The sequence below is a fragment of the Schistocerca serialis genome, chromosome 5 (assembly GCF_023864345.2).
Source record: "Schistocerca serialis cubense isolate TAMUIC-IGC-003099 chromosome 5, iqSchSeri2.2, whole genome shotgun sequence".
Taxonomy (NCBI): Eukaryota; Metazoa; Arthropoda; class Insecta; order Orthoptera; family Acrididae; genus Schistocerca; species Schistocerca serialis.
The window spans coordinates 412155756-412175842 of record NC_064642.1 but is presented as its reverse complement, the minus strand read 5'-3'; the positions used below and the strand labels follow the sequence as shown (position 1 = coordinate 412175842).

The 20087-nt window shown below is 43.0% G+C and overlaps 1 protein-coding gene and 1 non-coding gene across 2 annotated transcripts in view; one reads left to right on the top strand and one right to left on the bottom strand.

Moving 5' to 3' along the window:
- Positions 1-20087, top strand: part of LOC126481974 (forkhead box protein F2-like) — a 258865-nt gene that overhangs the window by 177547 nt on the left and 61231 nt on the right. The window lies entirely within an intron of this gene.
- Trnaa-cgc (transfer RNA alanine (anticodon CGC)) lies at positions 3291-3363 on the bottom strand. Its single transcript has one exon. It is a non-coding gene; the product is annotated as a tRNA-Ala (tRNA).

Genomic DNA, 20087 nt, shown 5'->3' with positions numbered 1-20087 from the left:
TTTGTTGGGGAATTTTAGGAAAGTGTGGTTCGCCTGTAAAGGAGATTGCATATACTACACTAACGCGACCCTTTCTTGAGTACTACTAGAGTGTTTGGAATCAACACCATGTCGGAAGACATCGAAGCAATGCAAAGGCGCGCTGCCAGACTTGTTACTAGTAGATTCGAACAACATGGAAGTGTTGCAGAGGTGCTTCGGGAACTCAAATGGGAATCCTCTGAGGGAAGGCGACGTTCTTTTCGAGGAACTCTATTGAGAAAATTTATAGAAGCGGCATTTGAAGCTGACTACACAAGGAAACTGCTGTCGCCAACATACATTTTACGCAAGGACCACAAAGATAAAATACGAGAAATAGGCCTCATAGGGAGGCATATTTGCGAGTGGACGGGTGAAGTACTCTCCGCCACGGCCCTTATGGCGGCTTAGGGAATATGTAGACGTAGAGGTAGCTCTAGAAAGGACCTCCTCTTCATCCGAGGACGGTGTTTGGAAGGAACGGGTATTCAGTTCGTGACACTCGGTCAGCTATGTCCACGAAACCGAGACGCGATGCCGTTCCACCTGACAAGGACGGAAGACACAGCGCATGACTTTCAATCTACGGTGTGACAAAGAATAAGACAGATAGTTCTAAACAGACAAGGAACCAGCCTAGACTTCCGGTCACGCAGGAAAAGTGAAAAAATGTCCCGACCTATTAAAGTTAATCTCGGTGTGAGAGTGTCAGGGATTTATAATATTCCATGTAAGTGAAGAGCACTTACGTGGGTCAGAGTATACGGGCTACTGCCAGGTGCATTGGACATCAACGTTACCTTACGTTACAAGTCACAGTCTAATGAATATACACAAGATTTCGTTCGAACAGGCGAGGATTCTGACTCACCAATCGAACTATTGGGGCTCTGCGATTAAGGAAGCGATGATAATTAGACTATATGATAAAAAATTCAATAGATACTACGACTGCGCACTTAGCAGTGCATGGAAGTCTGCGCTTCGTAAATAAAGATCACAGAGGAAGCCTTCAGATCGTTACGCTATTAGTGGTGACGCAGCGAACGACACTGGAGAGTGATAGTCTAAGATTGTAGAAGGAACAGCCTCAGTATTCATGACGTCATCATGACGTAACTAGCCACTCAGGTATAGTCCTCTTGGCATAAAAGTGTGAGCCTCGCCAGTTTCGTAAGAATGAGATTTAGCCCCTGACGTCGATGATGCAAGCACTCATCGACAGCTTGGTATTTTACCTGAATTTGGCGCGGAAGGTTAGCCGAAAAGTTTGTATCCATCGATTCCGTCACGGAAGACTTTGCAGCGGTAAAATGTCTCCATTTCACAGGCCATCCTGGGAAAATCACTCGCTCTTGGAAACATCGCAGTCACCCCAGACGACCATACAGGGACGACCGATTAATTAACTCTAGGACGAATCCCCAGAATGCCAGAAAACTGACATTGGCGTTCACAATAGCGACCGGCACGAGACTGCCCTTACAAAAATTGCGCTTGGGGGCTGCCGGAGTGCCCGACGGGGGACACGTGTATCCCCTCCAGCAGTCACCTGCGAGGTCCAGAAGGCGGGGCGGCGTCCCCGCGGCCGGCGCGCACAGGCAGAAGGTCGCGTCAGCGGACACTTGTAGCTCTGAGTCAGCCGCGGCTTCAACGCCGACGGTCACAAAAAGCGCGCAGCCTTAATGACAAGTGCACACACACCCGCACACCACACAGCGCACATGCAGTCGCGAACGCACCGACTCCCTCCTTAAACCGTTTTGTCACGGACGCCCAAGTCATCGTCGGCTGAGTCCCCTACCGGAAATCGGACACTGTTCTCGATTTATGTAGCTCACTATCAGAGTCAGCTCCCTATACTTTATTGTTTTTCGTGTCTCCTGTGGTACCTCCAACCAGACTACTGAATTAGACTGTAATATGCTGAAACTTCGTGGCACATTAAAACTCAAGACTCGAACCCGGGACCTACGCCTTTCGCGTGCAAGTGCTCTGTCTCTGAGCTACCCAAGCGCGACTCATGACCCATCCTTACAGCTTTACTTCCACCAGTGCAGAGTGAAAATCTGATTCTGGAAACATCCTCTAGGCTGTGGCTAAGCAGTGTATCCGCAGTATGGTTCAAATGGCTCTGAGCACTATGGAACTCAACTTCTGAGGTCATCAGTCCCCTAGAACTTAGAACTACTTAAACCAAACTAAGCTAAGGACATCACACACATCCATGCCCGAGGCAGGATTCGAACCTGCGATCGTAGCGGTCGCACGGTTGCAGACTGAAGCGCCTAGAACCGCTCGGCCACATTGGCCGGCTATCCGCAGTATGTTTCTTCCAGGACTGCTAGTCCTGCAAGTTTCGCAGGAGAGTTTCTGTGAAGTTTGGAACGTAGGAGATGAGGTAATGGCGGAAGTAAAGCTGTGAGGATGTGTTGTGAATCATGTTTTGGCAGCGCAGTCGGTAGAGCACACGCCCGCGGAAGGCAAACGCCCCGAGTTCGAGTCTCGGACCGGCACACAATTTTAATCAACCAGAATTTCATATCAGCGCACACTCCGCTGTAGAGAGAAAATTTCATTCATGCAACTATGCTCATCAATATGTGCCTCGATATAATACTGACACATTACCTTGATTATATGTCAAGGTAGTTCGTAAGATGCCTCATTTTATTGGAAATCCTTGCGCATTGCGCTAAAGTCTGAGAAACTTTGCTTTGTTACCTGCTTGTCAGCTCCGTCTCCAACAAATAACAACTTGTTGAGTTCGACAAACTTAGGTACTGGACTACTTACTGATTGAAAAGCTCTCATCTGTGAATATTTTTAGCTTCTAAGGCATAGTCCACACAGGACTGCCGTGCGCAGAAAGACGTGGGCAGAAAATATTCTGTGCCGCTTCCAGGAGGAGCGAGGCGGTCGTGCTGCGAATAGTGTCAAGTACTCATCTTGGACCGAAATAATGATGCACTTCACCTCGTAAGTGTTCAGCAGCGAAGGACATATTGAGTGCATCAACTACAGCTAAAAAACGGAAAGACATATGGCATATTTGACGTAGTGTGAGAGCTGAATATGTATTGCGATCTGTCTCACAATAAGGAGGAGATTAGTGTTTAACGTCCCGTCGACAACGAGGCCATTAGAGACGGAGCGCAAGCTCGGGTGAGGGAAGGATGGGGAAGGAAATCGGCCGTGCCCCTTCAAAGGAACCATCCCGGCATTTGCCTGAAGCGATTTAGGGAAATCACGGAAAACCTAAATCAGGATGGCCGGAGACGGGATTGAACCGTCGTCCTCCCGAATGCGAGTCCAGTGTGCTAACCACTGCACCACCTCGCTCGGTGCCTCACAATATTTACAACATGTCTCAGAAGTGTTTCCGTATTGTGCTATTCAAAGTGAAGAACAGTATTCAGAGGAAATGTAAAATGAGAAGAAATATATGACCGTCTCTATACTCTTTAGTACCTGCCCAGCTATGTCGGTTATTTGAGCGTTACATAAATATGGGGAAAAAAACGCCACCACATTCGGTAAATGTCGTAGCGAACTAGAAAGGTTTCTTACATGCATTGTTAGGATTCGCAGGCATACCGAGTTTGTCTGTAATAGTAGATATAGATGAATCTTAATAGTACAGTGATAGATTAGCATTTCAGAAAACACATTTTGGACGAACACTGCAACAAGAGCACCTAAATTCGCCAGAATCAGTTTCGCTATCAAGTATTTTGTGACAGATGAGACGTTTCACCTACGTACAAACGCAATGAAACCGCTCTGAGGGAATCAGTTTACCAACGAGCGTTGAATATTCAACAGCAAATTGTCAAAGGGACGAAAACGTGTAGAATATGCCTTTGTTATGCCAACACGAGAATTCGTAACTAAAAACAAGCCATTCGGTTGCAACCCTTCCAAAGCTCATGTCGTCATTCAAATTATTTGTTAGTTGCACAGTGTTATTGCAGGACGTATGACGACAGGTTCTGCAGACATAATGAAACGCCCCCTCTCCTCCTGTTCACAGAGCCGTCGTAGCGTCCAGTAAAAACCCACTCGCGGCCGCGGAGAGAGACCACGCGCCGTGCGGTGCGCGAGGCAAATCACGTATCTTATTGCTCCATAAATTTATTCCGAAACGTTTGCTGGCGGGCCGGGATTATTTCTATGCACTGCTACACATATACTAGGTCGTGCAGAAAAGTAATGCCTCCGAATTTTTATGTGGAAAGTCTTAAAGTTTTTTAAACAAAACAAACGTTATTAACATTATACATCCTTACTTCTCGTGTCTACATATTTATTTCTCAACGAGGCCACTCTGGCGACGAAAACATTTCTCCCGACGAGAGACCAATTTGTTGACACCGTCACTATAGAATGTTTGACTCTGTTGACCGAGCCATAACCTCAATTGTGCTTGTACCGCTCCGTCATTATCAAAGTGAAGTCTTCGAATTTGTTGCCGGCCGGTGTGGCCGAGCGGTGCTAGGCGTTTCAGTCTGGAACCGCGCGACCGCTACGGTCGCAGGTTCGAATCCTGCTTCGGGCATGGATGTGTGTGATGTCCTTAGGTTAGTTAGGTTTAAGTAGTTCAAAGTTCTAGGGGACTGATTACCTCAGATGTTAAGTCCCATAGTGCTCAGAGCCATTTTTTCTTCGAATTTGTTCTTCAAGTTTCGGAAACAGATCAAAATCGCATGGGGCCATCTCGGTCTGTGTGGAAATGACTGATGACAGTAAGCACAAGGAATCGGATTGTTGCAGATGTCACATCGCTCGTATGTGGTCTGGCTTTGTCATGCATGAGGAGAGGGTGCTCCATGTGTGGACGGACTCTTAGAATTCGAAGCTCGATTACGGCACACTGTTTCTCACGCACGGACATAGTTGCGTTACACACCACCATGTTACAAGTTACGAGTCTAAGCTCTCTAGCGGTAGAGGGCTGCAAATATGTACACGCGAAGAATAAACATGTAGAACGATAATAACGTTCGTTTTATTTAAAAACCTTTAAGAATTTTCATGTAAAATGTCTGAGGCATTACTTTTCAGCATGTCGTCGTTCTGTCAAACTAAATAGTAATTTCTGTGTCGATTTGACCCGCGAGACGCTGTTAAAATAGTCACTCCTTCTATACTGCTAATCAGTGTCCAAATCCGACCACTGCATTGGGCAACGAATACCACAGTCAGTCACAACTCTGACACCATCCGGTTTCTACCACCTCCTCTACAAACCATACAGGATCACATTCTAAAGTAAAAGTGGATAATGCCACACGTAAGAACTCATTGTAGCAAAACAGAATTTATTATATTATAATAACATCCACCAATACCGCTTCATTCATTAAACAAACCCTACAGCTAGCTAGTTGCTCCACGCCCTGCTAGGCGGCCTCTTCCTACAGAGTCCGTATACGCCCACTAAACACCAACACTCACCTTCGAAAACTGGTAGCTGGCTAAGCCGGTTCCCACGCCTGCACATGGGAACGAATTTCTGTATACTTTCTGAAGTTCTACACCAGAAAACAACTTTGCTGATCACTAACTGCCGACTTCCGAAATACTCACCGTAACACTTTGTCCACGGCAGAATGCTCAGAACTTGGCTTCTGTTCCTCATGAGAACTGCCGACCGATTCCTCGACACCAGCTCCAAATCACTCCAGGCCTTAGGCCAATCAGCCTTCAGAACAGAATGTAGGCACTTCGACTGACCGTTTCTTGTTACCGCTCACAGTAGTGCCAAAGGTACTGCTGCCTGCCGTCATTTTCAGAAGTTTGTTCCCAAAGGGTATTAGGAAACAGCACCCATACTGTTGAAATTTCTCGACTTTGAAAACTGCTGCATCGGGCAGGATCACAACAATTTAGTGGGATTAAGTGAAAACTCGCCCTTTGTCTCCAGGATCGAGAAAATCCCTCGTCCTGTGGAAAACGGAAAACTGGCGCTGGCGTTCACAGTAGCGACCAGCATTAGCTGACGGGCATGTTCCCGAAATGATACCGGATGGTTACAATTACAGTAAATGTACCAAAAAGTGCGCAGTCCCAAAGACAACGCCGCCTGTGTTCCTTACAGTTGACCAAACTGATTAGCTCGCCAGTGGCAAAGTTGTGTTCAGAGTGCTATTAGAATGGCCTCGTAGAGGTTGTATGAAGAAATCCTATGTTTCCGAAGTGAAACGGTAAAAATTGTTTTTCCGCTTTCTTGACGTAATTCTGGTACTTTGTTGCATAAGTTAGACACAGAATACACGAGCAATAGCCTTTAATTCTTGACTGCAATTTGAAAGGCTGGCTTGCAGTCTACCGTAATGCAACCACATGTTTTGCCAATGTGACGTGCGCTGCTATCAGTTGACTTCGCTTGGAATCATTGTTTCTGTACCGAAGAGCGCGCAAATAATGACCCAAAGAGTGCGTGCGTTCTCTTTAGATTTGTTTATTTGGTTGGAGGGGAGCAAACAGCGAGGTCATCGGCCCCATCGGATAGGGAAGAATAGGAAAGGAAATTTGCCGTGCCCTTTCAAAGGAACCATCCCGGCATTTGCCTGAAGCGATTTAGCAAAACACGGAAAACCTAAATCGGGATGGCCGGAAGCGTGTTTGAACCGTCGTCCTCCCGAATGCGAGTCCAATGTGCTAACCAGTGCGCCACCTCGCTTGATCTCTCTTTAGGCCACAACTGCAAACTTGTGCCCCTTGAGTGCGTTGTGGAGTCCATGGATAAGATTGTTTCTGAATGACTTCAGATTAAGTACGAAAATCGGACAGGAAGCTCACCTAAAATGAAGAGCTCTTCAATGAGGCCAGAACAGAAATAGAGAAAACAAACAAAAGTTGCGGCTGCTCTTGGTACGAAGGAGCGTGCTTTAAGGAAACGACTGAAAGCTATGAGTAGTGAACATAGATTTTGGCGTCTCCAGAGGACTGGATCCAGTGCATTAAGTGTGAGAGGTGGTGGCATGAAGAGTGCTCATTATTTGTGGGTGATACTGGTGGTGGTGGTGGTGTGTTGGGGCTTATGGGCGCTCAACATCGAGGTCATCAGCGCCCTGACACACATTAAAAGGAACGAATGTGGACAGACCTAAGAAAACTAAAGCACACACTCAAAGAAAGCAGGAAAAGAAGGAAAATGCTATATAAGAAAGTAAAACCTAAGGAAAGGGGAAACATAGCAACAAGAATGTCAGAGGAAATTGTTATTGGCTGGCCACTTACATAAAATATGGGCGAGCTTGTCACACAGTGAGCAAATTAAAATCCTCTCCCTAAAATCTTTGTAAAAACATTTGACAGGGCACAGAACTTTAAAACTTTAACCACATTTGTCCGAGTGTTGCCTAAAAGAGATGGCAGGTCCGCTGGCAAGTCAGCCGCGACCCGCTGGTCAGAAAATAAAACGCAATCCAATAAAACGTGGCGCACAGTGACCTGGACGCCGCAAGCACCACACATTGGAGGGTCCTCTCGCCGGAGCAGGAAGCCGTGTGTCGTAGGGCTGTGGCCTATTCGAAGCCGAGTGAGGAGAACCTCGTCCCGTCGATGGGGCTGAAAGGAAGTACACCACACACGCGTTGTGGGCTTGACTATACGGAGCTTATTGTCAGTCACTTCCAGCCACTCATCCTCCCACCGGCACATGACCCGTGAGCTCAACAGCGAGGTGAGTGTGTGCAAGGGGATAGCACACTGAGATACTTGTGGGGCGAGACACGCCTCCTTGGCTGCGAGATCTGCCCTTTCATTCCCAGCAATGCCAACATGCCCCGGAACCCAGCAGAAAGCCACAACCTTCCCCAGTCGCTGTAGTCGGAGGAGGGCATCCTGGATGGTCTGGACAATTTTGTCTGCCGGATACTAACGTTGCAATGAGTGAAGGGCACTGAGTGAATCGGAACTGATAAGAAATTTAGGAGAGGAAGAATGTCTCATGTGGTCCAGTGCCCGCAAGATCGCAAACAATTCTGCATCAAAGACAGTGAAAGTCTGAGGCAGTCGGACCTTGAGGACACGATATGGAAAAACAACTGAGCAACCAACAGAATCCCCTTGTTTCGACCCATCCGTATAGTCGTGGTGCTCAGATAAAATGGCAGAAAATGCTGCATTAAAAACGGTGGCAGGAGTGCAATCTCTCTTGTACTGCAATAAATCTAAAAACACTCCGGGCCTCTTCAGTAACCAGGGTGGCAGGCGGTTAAAACCTTGGATTTGGGGTTGTACAGACTCCACACCGAGGGACTCTAGTACACGTTGCGCACGGATCCCAAACGGCAACGTAGCCCGGGGACGACGGGAAAAAAGGCGGTACAGAGGTGGATGGGCAACAAGATGGTGAGCAGGCGATCTGGGAGCTGCAAGAAACTTACAAGCCTGGCGCACCAGCAGGAGCTACCGCCGGATGGTAAGTGGCGGTTCGCCAGACTCAGCACAGAGGCTGGGTACGGGACTGGTCCGATAAGCACCCGTGGCCAGTCGGATCCCAGCATGGTGAACAGCGTCAAGGAGCCGCAAATAAGATGGCCTCGCTGACCCATATACTGTGCACCCATAGTCCAGCCGTGAACGCACAAAAGCTCCATAAAACTGTAGGAGACGCGCCCTGTCCGCGCCCCAAGACCAGTGGCTGAGGCACTTGAGGATGTTCAGTGCCTTCAGGGTTCTGGCTTTCAAGTCACGTAGGTGTGGCAGCCATGACAACCTGGAGCCAAAAATTAGGCCCAGAAACCGCACTGTGTCTCTAAAATGTAGGACTGCTTTCATTTGTGACATTTGCTAAATGCGTACCCTTTGGGCATGTTTTGAGTACTCTTAAAGCGCAGGTGAACGAAAGAGTACGCGTTTCCCTTCTTTTGTATTTTGGAAAACTTCGATAGAAGTATTACCTCTCTCTTGTTGTAGTTTTCTGAACATGTAGATTTTGTGTTAATAAATATAAATCTAAAATGATTTTGTTTTGCTGTTGATAATAACCCAGATATTTCCGGTTATTCCTTAACTGCGCTCTCTTAGGTATGGCTCACCTAAAGTGTAGCTATGACAAAGGTCCAGTGTGGGCAATAATTATGGTTTGGCAGCGAAGCTTGGTAGATAGTCTAAAGCGTTAATGCGAAACCGATTGAAACTGGGAAATAAATTAGTTCTAATTTTGGCCACCAGGTGCAAATCTGTCGCTGTGAGTGCAAATAAGACGTATAGAAAAGTTTCTATATTTAATGGACTTGGAAAAAGACGTGGTCAGGAAACGTCAAACGAGTTAGAAAGGCATAATGATGATTTTATTAGTAACCTCCGGTTGCGCATTCGTTCAAATATGAGCACTGGACTCGTCAACGAGATGCTGCATCCATAAAACGACGTGGTCAGCTGTTGCTCGCAGCAGTTCCGGTGGAATCTGAGCAACGTGTTCTCGTATACTGGCTTTCATATCAGGTAGAGACAGAACGTGTCGCTGGTAAACGCTGTCTTTTAGATAGCCCCGGAGCCAAAAGTCACACGGTTTCAAATCAAGAGATCTTGCAGGTCATGGAGATAACATGTTTACTGGAGGTTTCATTAAGCGTATCTTTCAATGGCCAGCGATATGAGGTGTTGTCCCATCTTGCATGAAAATATTGGTTTCCACACTGTTGTGCTGTTCCAGCCGGCCGCTGTGGCCAAGCAGTTCTAGGCGATTCAGTCAGAAACCGCGCGACCACAACGGTCCCAGGTTCGAATCCTGCCTCGGACATGGATGTGTGTGTTGTCTTTAGGTTAGTTAGGTTTAAGTAGTTCTAAGTCTAGGGGACTGATGACCTCAGGTGTTAAGTCCCATAGTGTTTAGAGTCATTTGAACCATTTGTGCTGTTCCAAAGCAGGAATCACATGTTGTAGGAAGAGGTCACGGTAGAGCTGACAGGCCCTCTGGGTGTATTCTCTTCGAAGAAGAACGGACCGAGAATAAAGGTGCTTGTGAATCCACACCACACTGTTACATACGGCGAGAGCAATGGCTCTTCATGCACAACATTTGGTTTAAAAGTAGCCCAAATTAGGTAGTTCTATGTATTCACTGTATCCTGTTGACGCGTAAATTTTCTTTTGCTACAATATTCCAAGGCGATTGTTCACGTGCTTCTCTTAAGACCAGCACTGAAACGAACTGTTTCTTATAAGTACTGATTTTGTCATATAGAGCAGTTTTATGTATTTAGCTCTGAAACTTACGAACGCTCTTAATGGTAGCTATTATTATCACGTTCAGTTCCTCCATCCACGTTGGACCCCTAATGAAAGCAACATCGAGCCATCTGAAGGCCTCCACCATGCCGGTGCGCCATTCGTGACTGTGAACGTGGAGTGGACGAAGGAACGTGACGCCACTATTGTGTGCATTACTTCATTTGTTAACACAGGAGTGACTCCAAACAGCGCCATGTCCTCGCCACGCCACTTACGTGTGGATTCCGCCTAACAAGCTTGCTTGTGTCCTGAACAATTACGAGCACAATTGATATTCCATAGTAAATACAATACTAGATCGTTCTTAAAATCTGAAAGTAGAAAAATCTATAAATTGAATTTCACTTTACTGAGTTTATTCTTCGAAATGTAGCACAACATAGCTTCAATAGGTTAAAGAAGCACGCACTCAATTTGAAATCACATTTTGCTGTTTCACTCAAATTAGTCAACTACTAAGGTAAAAAGGTATGATTTTGCGGCACAGCCCCATGACCCGGCTGTTTGCCAGACTGTTGCTAGAGTACAGCCTTTTTTCGCTGTATCACTAAGAGGGGGCGGGTGGCGAGCCAAGCGGTTTGGTTGCCTTTTGTCCCTAGGAATGACACCTAGAACTCATTTGATAACAGGCTAAGCGGACCTGGGGCTGTCTTCGAGGGACTGGGATGAAGAAAATTACCCGTCCCTATCCGGGGTCTAACCCAAAACCACCAGAGCTGAAGTCTAGTGCTCTATCCGCTAGATCACCAAGGACAGTTATCTATTAGAGATGTAAATTAGGCTATTCGCTCACTCCAGTTGATATGAAGTTCTATCCCCGGAATGATTCGATCACGATCGTGAAGTTCTGTTGAAAATGCGCAAATTATGCACAACATTTAATTTTGTGTACTCGTGACTCAGTGAAATCTTAAAGCTCGAATAAACTAACAATCTGAATGACAGATCGCAGAGGCGGGGAGCTGTGTTTCCACTCAGTCAGCTATGCTTAGCAAGGCTCTTCGTGTCCCTATAAAACAGGCGACACACCGAGCATCGGACCCTTGGGAAATTACTCAGTAACTCGTAAATTTGGCGCAGTAGTTCTATACCCTTCCTCTCTCTCTCTCTCTCTCTCTCTCTCTCTCTGTCTCTCTCTGGGAATATTTCGTGGATATCAATGTCCCTTTGTGCAGCATGTAAAATCAGGCTAATATCTAGAAGCATTAATTTGCAAAGCTGCAGTTATTTAGTGAGCTATAAAGATGGTAGCAGGACACACGATGTGGGTTTTCGCCACACACATATTCAAAGATAACCACAAAGAACTATGGGTGGACATCCTATCGACATTCTTAACTAGTGCCTGAGCATGAAATAAATCAATATGCTTTGATAAGATGAAATTACGCTGCAGAGTTTAGCTATGCGTACGTGAGGGAAAAGAGAGGAAAAGGAACAGGAATCATGTGACTTCATTCATCCACTCATCCAAGTAGTGGCTACAGAATGGAGGACAAAGTGCCACTACTCTAGGAGATAAGTGAAGTTATAGTGCAGATGCTGTTGGGGGAAAGCTTTCCTTCTAAAACAGAGCAGGGATATCATTGCACCATAAGAGAAGATGGGAGAGTGCGATATCTTCTAAGTACATGGCGATGTGGAATGTGTCTTTTAGCGTATATGCTACAAAATTAGCCCTTTTGCTAGCTAATATTCTACGAATAGTTGTGAATAACTGGAAAAGAGGACAGGTCCCTCAAGACTGTAAGAATAGGATATAGGTATGGAATTTGTCCAATACCCTAACTTTTCATCTGTTGCATGATCCTAGAACGTGTTATAAGCTTAAACTTTGTAAACGCCAAAAAAGAATAAGCTTCATACACGATATCTTACAAATGCTGCATCCAAGTGAACAGGTAGCCTTCATCTGCCCGTATTTTCAAAAAGGCACTTCACGTGTGGCACATTGTTGACTGAAAATCTAGATACTATCACATGGAGCATCAGCTCTGATATACGACAGATTCGACGAATGTTTAATTAAAGAACTCGGTACGCTATACCGGACTGCGAATGTCCTATATCTGACGACAATGGGTTTTGTCTATCCCTGCTCCATTATCTAAGCCTCATTAAATCAACCCTTTCTTATAGAGAATCGTCACTTTTTTATTTAGCTCTGAAATCTTCATTACTTCATTCGGGACCGTCTGTTACTTCGGGGATAACTAATAAATTCACTTTCGTGTTCAATCTAAACACATAAATCAAGAGTAGGGTCTCCTATTCTTGAATATATATTTGAGCGAAAGTTATGATCACTGCTGCCCGTTTATGATGACAGCAAAATAATGTTTTCCACAATGGCATACTCTGTGGCAAATTTTCTTGTCGTTTGTACAAAACAAAACCAGAGACTTAAATCAATTCTTAATACTTGCTATGCCAAAGAATGTTCACAAATATGTACTAATGCAAGCACTAACTACGTCTACCTTCTATGAATAGCAACACCACTGCAATGAAAGGTATATCGCATCGGCACTTTTTACTAAAATTACATTTCAAGGCTCCGTTTGTAAATTGTAAACAGTTTATTTATGTACTTACGAAAACCGCCATCTTCTTCGTAATCCGATGAGGTCAGACAACAGCAGAAGCCAAGCACTACGTTACTTAAAATTTCTTTTCTCCTCAGTGTTTCTCGCACCTGAATTGTTCTCAGTATTTTTACATAATTCTGGGATAAATTCTAGTGACCAATTCCACCCGTCGGCTTTGACAAATGACATCAAACGTAAGGCAAAGAGGCTGCATATCGGCAATCTATGAACGGAACGGATCATACTCGTGAACAAACGAATATAGCATGCGATAAAATAACATCATACGTAAGGCAAAGAGGCTGCATATCGTCAAACTATGAACGGAACGGATCATACTCGTAAACAAACGAATATAGCATGCGATAAAACAATACATTTAACGCGATTATTATTTAGGCACGAATTACATGTAAACGAGTTGAAGACAGCCGAAGAGCAGGTGTGTAAGAAATTTGGGTCTAATTAGAATTATTATTGTAATTTACAATACAATACAATACAAAGAAAAGGAGGCTGAAGAACAAGCAGGTTTTAGAGCTGGAAGATCAACAATTGATCATATCTTTTGCCTACAACAAATTATTGAAAAAAAAATGGTTCGGGCGCAACCTATACATTTAGTATTCATAGATATAGAAAAAGCCTATGATAGTGTGCCTTTATCCAGTTTATGGAAAGCTTTAATATCAATAGGAATAAATCCAAGAATAATTAAAGCAATTCAAAATTTATATAAAAATTCTATTTCAAAAATAAAAATTGGTAAATATCTATCACATGGATTCCAAGTCACAAAAGGATTACGTCAAGGATGTAGCATCTCACCTACATTGTATAAAATATATACAGAAGTAACTTTACAGTATTGGAAGAAAAAATGTCACGCTATGGGAATACCAATAAATGATAGAACAATATACTCGTTACAATTTGCAGATGACCAAATTATTATAGCCCAAGACTGTGAGGACATAGAGTATATGACCAGAAAGGTGATTCAAGAATATAAAAAATCAGGTCTAAATGTAAACATGAATAAAACAAAGTACATGGTAATTGGTGGAGTGAATGGAGACTTAATATTAGAAGAAGGGATGGGAACAATAACAGCTTCTGAGGAATATAAATATTTAGGTGTGAAAATTACAAATGATGGGAAACAGGACAAAGAAATTAGATCAAGAATAAATTCTGGAAAGACGACAATCTCTTTATTGAATGGAATTCTCTGGGACAAACACATAACAACTGATAACAAAATAAGGATTTTTAAAACAATAGTTAGGAGCATTATTACATATGGTTCAGAAGTGTGGACAACAAAATGGCAACTGAAATCAAAATTATTAGCCACAGAAATGGATTTCTGGAGACGTTCAGCAAGAATATCAAGACGAGAAAGAATAAGAAATGAAGTAATCAGAGACAAGATGAAATGTAAAAATTCAATTATTGATTTCATCGAGCACAAACAACTTAAATGGTATGGACACATCAGACGAATGGAACAGGAAAGGCTACCAAAATGCATAATCGACTGGGTACCAATTGGAAGAAGAAAAAGGGGATGACCACCTGATACATGGATACAGGGAGTTCAGTCAGCAATGAGGAAGAACAACATTCCTGAAGATTTATGGACAAATAGAGAAGAGTGGAGAACAATAATTAGTGACTTACTGTAATCTAGAATAGGTGCTGGAAAAATGTACTCACATTGTGAATCCAGAATAATAATAATTGTAATTTATGCGAGTGGAGGGGAACAGAGAACCATAAGCTGTATTACAGTATAGCGCATGGTGATATCGTCCTATTCCAGTATTACGTTAATTCTATGATTGATTATTGATTCAAACGGGAGAAGCGCAGGATAGTTGGAGAAATTAAATTAAAACACCCAAAAAAAAACCCAAAAATGACCAAACCTTGGAACCGATAACTATACTACACGAAAGTGACTCCAGCTACAGTAGCTCCAAAATAACACTCAGTAAAACTGATACATCATGAATGAAAGTAAAATAAAGAGAAGTATAGCAAAAACATCGAAAAGGAAAACGTAACAGTGGCTACATAGAAAGGAACTTACTACATATGAACTTCAAAGGGAGTGAAAGGTCGAGGCTGACAAGAACAACAAAATAACGTTAGGAGGTCAGACTGTAACGAAATACGCAAAATCGAGAATAACTAATGAAAAAATTAATGAGAAACACAAACTACCAGGCACGAAAGAGGTACCACCCAAATCAGTTCTTCTCTACCATCCACCCTCAACCAGACGCAAAATTTTAAAATAATAAAAAAAATGATATCACGTGTCAATCATATAAATCCCTGGGAAAGACACAGCAACCCCCCTCGGTCTACCATTGTAACCAAAAAATATTAAAACGACAAAAGACCTCTCCCCAGAGAAACCAAAAAAGTAGCAATCGCACAGAACAATAACATAAAAAAACGCAAGGTAAAGCAAGAAAAAAGTATCAGACCCACCAACACCTATCTAACAAAACGAGGCTTGTACATTTTGCTGACTTTTTCCATAAATGCAAGAAATTCACAATAACCTTTAGGAATACTCTTCCTCCAACAATATTCGTCTAAATGACCTTGCAACACTGAAATCCTTCTGTTTCCGCGCCCGACAACAGATTTTTCAGCCCCCCAATACCCCTTGATAGTATTCGTTCATGCCCCCGTCTTGTAATCTGTAAACTGAATATTGTGATTCACGACCAATTGATGATATCCCCCTTCACCCAACCCTTTGTACGAAGCAAACCCATCCGACATGATTACGATACCTTCTTTCACATATTCTTCCAATAAAGATGCCAACATTTCCTATGTACGATTTGGTACGACCCTAAATACAACATCAGCACAATCCCTCCAGTAACTACTACTCCAAAAACCCAAAGCCCAACAACCTCATGCCCCCTTTCGTACTTTCTCTTTCCAAAATGTGGCTCATGTACTTCAACTGTAACCCCTGTCAGCCTCTCCCCCCCCCCCCCCCCCCCAATAATCCCCTATACTTCATAAATTCCCCACAGACTTCGCTACAAAATGAAAACCAGTCAACTACAGTGCCACGCGAAACCCCTGCTTCGTGCATGACAGAATTTGCAAGAATATTGATAGTAAAAATATTAGGTTAGCATGACTATTACTTCTAAATTCAGCCTCGATCTTTCGAACCACGTCCTCCTGCTTATGGATCTCCAGATATTATTTTTTCCTGCATCTCAACATATATTCGTCGGAAGTTTGTGATAATGGAACGTTTTTCAAAGCCATATAATTTCCACAAATACTGCACTTACAAAATTCAGCAATAATGCCAAATGACAGCAAAAATCTTATAGTGGATTTTCGGTCAGTCATTTTCTGAAGGAGAATTATTGTTGTAACACAACTTACTCATCCATATCGAAAAGCAATTGCGTGAGAAATCACGAACTTATAAATCATGACTACTTTCATTAACAAAAGATGCCGAAAACAAATTACGATATGAAAATAAAACAATCCACATCGAATTTTTAATATACACGCGTAACGAGGAAATCCAGAAAAATCATTTAACGTTCATTGACACCAGTCTGCGGCACAAATAAAATAACACCGCACATTAAGTCATTAGTCAAAGCTGACGGGTGGAATTGCACACTAGAATTGAGCCTAATTCTGTAATGCTGGGACACTAAAGGAGACAAAGTACATTATGGTTCTTAATAGGACTAAATCAATAAAAGAGACCCTTGCAACGTTGTTTCAGTTACTACCTTGCTTTGTTATTCTTCAGGTATCTTTTAGCTACGCCTCGTTAAGACTTAAATACATCGTCCTGCAGTGCTCGGTGTCAACCGTGTTGTGGGTAAGTTCTTCGTCTTAGTCATTTGTATGGCACTGCATTTGTATTCATAGCATTCCTCAGTCCAATCAACATTATTACTAATGTATGACATTACTTTTTTCTCTTTCGTTGTATAATATTTTGGCGAACTGTACATACAAAATCACCACCAAAGAGTTTACATACATACCCGTGCATAACCTCTCAGGATTATGCATTATGGCACATAAAGACACAAAATAAAATAAAATATATTATGAATTTAACAAATGATTTTTTCTTGTTATACCTTACCACATATAAGCGAATGTAACGTCAGGTTCTCAATGTTCATAAACAGTTTGTCAGATAGGATCAGCAACAAACTCAGTTTGTCCCCTTTAGTTTCTGTTATCTATGTGAATTATAATCGCAGAATGATCGTCAGGAAGTGGCTTAGACATTATTTCTACTAAGTTTATGGAATGTAACAAATGTGAAATGAAACGCAAAACAAAGACAAAGATCCATTAGTATCTGACTGCAAGTTTAACAGCAAACTTCTGAAACCTGTAACCTATTTAAACATCAAGGAGGGTGGTATGACACGATATTAATGGGATAAGCTATTGAAATCTATCACACAGAAAGCTATTGGAAGACTTTTATTTGTTAAGAGCGCTCCGAAAGAGTGGGACGCATCTGTAAAAGACAAACCATACAATAGACATGTGCAACCTATTTTAAAAGGCTTCTCTAGCTTTAGGTATCCTTTATCAGACAGACATGACAACGGACATCATATCAATTCAGAGATGCGTTACTGCAGGTCAGTATATCTCGTACGAAAGTGTCACTATAGATTCGGAGAATTTAAATGGGGATCGTCGATCGAAAAGTGACTTTGTTTCTTCCTTTTTTTAAAAGTAAAAATCCTGTTGGGTAAATTTAGAGGACCGCTATTCGAGGGAGATTGTGCAGCAAGCCTACTGGCTCCACCGTATCTGTAGCGTGGGGATGATGAGCAGAAGGTAACGAATATTTGGACACAAACAAACAGTGAAATTTCCCTCGCTCTCTACCGAATCTAATAGGACGGAAAGTTGCTAATGCCGTTAGGAAATATCCACAGCCATCTTTTATAAGTGGTTTTGGATATTTTATATGTAAACACTACATTTTATCAGAAAATTTCATGCCTGTAAGGAAAACAGATGTAATCAGTATTAGATCGCCGTTACAGTCCGAAAAATAAAGAATTTCATTCCATAAAAAGTTAGTTTCGACAAGATAACACGGATGAGAAGTGTTCGAAGGACGTCTTGTTCAGCTAAAATGAATTTGAAGGCGACTATAAGTGTAACGTTCTCTGAAACTGTATGATTAATGCAGAAAAACATAGTTTCAGTTTATAGCAAATGATCGATGGTTTTCTTATGACTAACGATTACTGATAAATAGCTTAATACTGCACTTTTTCAGGCCTGGTGTCATCATAAATTTAAATTACTGAGGTTAGTATACATTAACATTTCCTTGAAGATCATGAAAACATCTACAAAGGAAAGACAATTACCATACTGTTGTATAAGCGTTTTATTCCTTGAACCGAGTTTCGGCCGCTTTGCTATATTAGCGTGGGTGGTAAAAAGCACATTCTGCCATAAGCGATTACTGATCTCCAACAGTCGGATTGCCCTTAGTTTATTGCTAAGGTCCATTAATTAGACGGAAAATGGAATCCTAAATAAAACCAAGCTGCTTTCATAAAAAAATGTTGCGTTAGTTATTGAACGCCACTTTTCTTACAGTTTGTACTAAATTAATGTACAAATTTGAGAGTTACCAGTGCCGATCAGCAACTACTAAAGCAAAGCTATTGCCGTAAAATCACACGTGCCTGCGCTGGAACGATGAGGTCCGTCTGCGAAACTCGGTACTGCCGACAAAGTCCTACGTCCGGGGTCGGTGGACTTGCACTGCCCACTCCGTATGTACCTGCAACCCTCTCTCCGATCTCAAATATTAGGCCAACTATCATATATATTAAACATTTTGGCCTCTTCGACAATCAGCGATATGGCTACAGAATGATGTGCTTATTTATGGTTCAAATGGCTCTGAGCACTATGGGACTTAACATCTGAGGTCATCAGTCCCCTAGAACTTAGCACTACTTAAACCTAACTAACCTAAGGACATCACACACACATCCATGCCCGAGGCAGGATTCGAACCTGCGACCGTAGCAGTCGCGCGGTTCCGGACTGAAGCGCCTAGAACGGCTAGGTCACCGCGGCCGGCTCGCTTATTTATCATCCGCGGATATTCTTAACGGGGAACCTCCTTCTAGAACGAATGACGACGGTGTATTTGCGTGGCCTCTCATTAGAAGCAACTCGTAACCCAGTTTGGCAAATCAACAACCGGAAGAAGTCCCTTGATGTTATATGAAATCCTCAGAGAACTTCCTGCGGTGAAAGCTTTCCCGAGTACCACACCGTTCTCGGAATTGAAATTAACAAGCACCGGTGCACTTCGGATTATTTTTCGAAATTCTGACTGAGACTCGCACCTGTCCTGTTGTCTAAGGCTGTCCGGCGCTGTTCAGTAAGAGAACTTGGAATTGCTCTCCGGATCGAACAATTATACTTCCAAGAAGCCATCCTTGTTGTGGTCTATAATCTGAAGTTTATTTGTGTAGCTGTCCACGTTGATTTACCCTACGCATAATTCTTCGCCTCTGTATAAATACTGCAACAACCAACCACATGAACCTTCTTATCACAGTCAATCTCGGATCTCCCACAACAAGTTTTACCCCATATTTCCCTCCATTGATAATTTTATTATTCCCTATCGGCATATGAACCACGCGGCGGAAACTGTCTATCACATTCAGAAATAAAATAACTGCAGGAAATTCAGAGATAACATAGAAGTGACGGTATTTACCAATGAATAAGTGATCGTCAGTATATTCAAATATATACTGATGAGCCCAATCATTACGACCACTGCACATATCGAGATACAACCCACCTGGTGACGTTGCGGGAAAGCATAGAGACGGAGCAGAGATGAGTAAAGAATCATGCTAGCGACGATATGGAACGAAAATGAGGAAATCCACTGACATAGACGACTTTGACAATGGGAAGATCATTATGCCGCGGGAACGAGTGACTCGGGAACGGCGAAACCGGTCGGCTGTTTGTGTACTACTGCCGCGAGCACCTATAGGAAGAGGTTGAAGGATGGTTGTAAATACCCAGGAGGTGGCGTACATACGGCGTGTATATGAGTGGTCGCACAATTTTGGGTCTGCAATGGAAATATAACGCCTGAAACTGAACTAAAAACACCCCTGCCATTGACAACCT